The following is a 3,811-nucleotide window of genomic DNA, read 5'->3' on the forward strand; positions in this document are numbered from 1 at the left end:
CGGACCAAAGTTATAATACCATTTCATGCTCATGAAAGGTATAAAAAGGTGCCCGCAAGGGGGTACTACTCCTGTGGAGCTTGGTAGTTGACGAACCGTTGTAAATCCTCCTGGAAAATGGCATCCGATTCGAGGGGTACGCGGATGACATAGTCATTATAACTAGAGGAAAGGTGGACAGTACCCTCTGCAATATAATAAAAAGAAGTCTATACTTAACGAACAGTTGGTATGCTAAAGTGGGATTTAATATCAATTACTCAAAGACGGTCATCGTATCATAAACCAGGAAAAGGACCGTTTCAGGTATGAGGAATATAACTTTGAATGAAGGTTTCCGCCCAGGTTAATTATCTGGGTCAAATACTGGACCCTAAGCTTTTGTGGAGATCTCACGTTGACACGTCCACATCAAAAGCTACGAGGGCACCAATGATGGGCAGGCGCTTAGCAGGCAAGTTTTGGGAGTGCAGCCCAAATATAATTTGTTGGATGTACACTATGATAGTATGACGAATAGTGACAGACAGGGCGGTGGCTTGGGCTTCCAGAACCGCACTAGCCACGGTGACACAGTTTCTCACCAAACTATAACGTTTGGAGGTGTTTGCATTACTGGAGCAATGTGCACATGCGCGACAACCGAACTCTAGATAGTTCTTGCGCTCGAGCCACTGCACATCACCATAGAACAGGCAATCGTGCGTGTACTCTCTTGCAAGCGATGGTTATGGTAGAGGCAAGGTATTGTCGTCTAGGAAGATGGAGAAGCTAGGCTCCTAGCGGGTCTGGAAATGAACGAGGATAAAACGAAACACCTGCTACCATATTACAATCAACCATCCTCGTTTATTTTGGAATAACATTAGGACCGATGACAATGTCAGCATAGAAATCTGACAGAGTATGACTCTTATCCATGATAAAAATATAGTAAGGTAGAACCGCTGAGAGCCACTCTTGACGTTTCCAAACAAATTAATTTTTAAATTTACTCCCAAACTCACACACACATTTTCATTTTCAATCTCAAGCAACAACAATTTCGAACAATTTCAATTTTTTATTTTCACTTTCATATGATTTTAAAATGTTGGCAAACTTCAAAAAAAAAATCATGGCCGACAAATTGAGAGAACGGTTCTACCTTGCTATGTTTTTATCATGCTCTTATCTAAGGAAACAGAATGGCATCAGATGCTATACACCGCGTAGTGATGTGAATAGTATCGAGTATCGAATAGTATGTATTTGATACTGTTGAGCAATTTGAGTATGCGATTAGTATTGAAAAAATGATGTCGTGGGTTGCAAAATTTAAAATGGTTGAATGGAGAATGGTTGAGGAGCAGTGTATAACCAGGTTTCAAAATGATAATAACAACAATAAGCTTCAACAGACGTTCAGTAGTTTTTATGCAGTAAGAGTTAAGAGTAAGAGTTACTATGAGTAAGAACATAAGATTAAAAGTCATACGATTTCTTTCGGTTTTGGTATAAGGGATTTTTAACGAAAATTGTATTTATTTAAAATTTTACCCTTCTAAAAAAACATCCTACATTTGAGTATGCTCATCACTGCTGCCATGCGCCACAAAGCCAAGTTACCCGCTTACATTATTGTTTCATTATCAGTTCACTTACAGTTAGGGGATTCACAAGACGTGTTAACCGTCGTAAAATCTTAAGGTTAACATCTTTTTTAATTAAAATGGTTTTAGGGGATTTCTAACTAAACCGAAATTCTTTTAAACTGATAAAGAATATATAATTAGCCAACCCCCCAACCATTTTAACAGCTATTTTACATAAACAAGTGTTAAGCTTAAGATTTTACGACGGTTAACACGTCTTGTGAATCCCCTAAGTGTAATTTGCATAAATTGCAACCGACAATAAATAACAAAGCGACGCATAGCATTTTGCCGCTGTAGCTATCATAGTCAATGCGCCTGCGCGCCGTATGCAGCAAGCAGCACGTTGCGTGCAATTATAATATGTACTCACACATTTGGAGTGAAAATTTATTGTTTGATAGGCCTAGTGCGGGTTTGAGGGTTTGTTCACTAATAGTCATCTATTGGACAGCACAAAGGAGTATAACCATTTAAATGTGTAAGTGTGTGCATTAGACCGAACCAGAAAAAAAGTTAACTGTACACCCATGAGTCTAAAGTGTTCCTGGCAAGGCAATTTGAAAAAAAAATATTTTTTTTGCCGAACGTAAGTTTTTTAAATTATATCTCAGTCGGATCTTAATCGATCGGATCGGATCGATGTTCTTATTTCGAAGAGAGTGCTTTTTTTGTTCCCCAAGTTCATTGACCTCAAGTAGCCCGTTCTAGTAGATACTTATCCACCACTAAGAAAATTTTTTGGTTATTCCAGTAGAACTATTAAACAAATGTTTTTGTTTTGCCGAATGTAGATAGATGTCACCATCCAAAAATATATATTTTTACAATTTCCTTGCAAAATATCTTTAGACCCAGGAGTGTACGGCGAACTTTTTTTGTTTGCTTGTAAGGTGGTTCGGTCTAATGCAGAGCTTCTTAAAGTGTGTTCCGCGGAACCCAAGGGTTCCGTAGAAAAGTCACCGGGGTTCAGGGAAATTCACTTTGGTATGAACAAGCACGGCGGTTGGTTTGCACACAGAAAGGAAAGTTCTATAAACAGGTTTGGTAGAAAATCCATTTACGAAGCTTTCATAGATCTCCAGAGTACTTCTACATTGAAACACAAATTTGAATCTGTGTCTCTGAAAGAGTTTTGGGTTAGTTTTAAGAGTATATATCATGAAGTCGCTAAAAAACTCATCTTCCTTTTGTCACAACGTACTCTATTAACAGGGTTTTTAGCTTACACGTATACAAAAAACAAATTCATGTCAAAATTGGATGCCACCCCAGAAATGAGCATGCAACTTTCAGACATTATATCGAACTACTATTTTATACAATAACACTGGTTTACAGGAAAAATGTTCAATGGATGCCAATATCCAATTCCCACGTAGAAATGCTCGGTGGTTCCGAAAATCGAGCAAATTTTTTTTCTATGGATACGTTTTCGAGATATTTTCAATTTACCGTTATTCAGCTTAAAGCAAAAATTTGTTCCTTTTAATCACGTACACCTTACGAACCAATTTAACAGTCTTAATATGAAATAAGGCAAATGAAAGCCAATGAAATTCTCCATAAACCGTGTATACATCGTGTTCCGATCGGACTTATAGTGTCTGACAAATTAATTAATCAGCCCATTATTTTTTTTTTATTTTTTTTCAACGAAAAAAATCAAACTTTAACAGAAGTAAAAATTAAAAAAATTACTGGTTATGCGCAAATTTTTGCATTTGTGCTAAAGTCTGTTCTGTTACAAAAAAAAAATCAAGTTACTAGTGTTGAAAATTGATGGATAAATAAGATATAATGAGTGGTCAAATGAAAATGCGCAAAGATTTTTTGTATAAAAAATGAGCAGGAAAGAAAGTTACTCATTCGCCACGTTCACCTGAGTAACACGCTTTTCTGGTCATATTTCATACACAAAATATTTAGCGCATTTTCATTTGACCACTCATTATTTCTTTTTTATCTATCGATGTTCTTCATCAATAACTTGAGTTTTTTTTCTAAAAGAACAGGCTTTAGCACAAATGCAAAAATTTGGCACAGAACCTGCTATTTTTTAAATTTTTATTCTGTTAAAGTTTGATTTTTTTCATTTTTATACCCGAGCGCACTTGTGCACGAGGGTATTATTATAACTTTGTTCACATAACGGTTGTTTGTAACAGGCAAAACGA

General features: G+C 36.5%; 1 protein-coding gene across 2 annotated transcripts in view; it reads right to left on the reverse strand.

Moving 5' to 3' along the window:
• Positions 1–3,811, reverse strand: part of LOC118745917 (chitin synthase chs-2) — a 32,980-nt gene that overhangs the window by 22,816 nt on the left and 6,353 nt on the right. The window lies entirely within an intron of this gene.

The sequence above is a fragment of the Rhagoletis pomonella genome, unplaced genomic scaffold (genome assembly GCF_013731165.1).
Source record: "Rhagoletis pomonella isolate Grant_MI unplaced genomic scaffold, Rhpom_1.0 Rhpom_scaffold_00001, whole genome shotgun sequence".
Taxonomy (NCBI): domain Eukaryota; kingdom Metazoa; phylum Arthropoda; class Insecta; order Diptera; family Tephritidae; genus Rhagoletis; species Rhagoletis pomonella.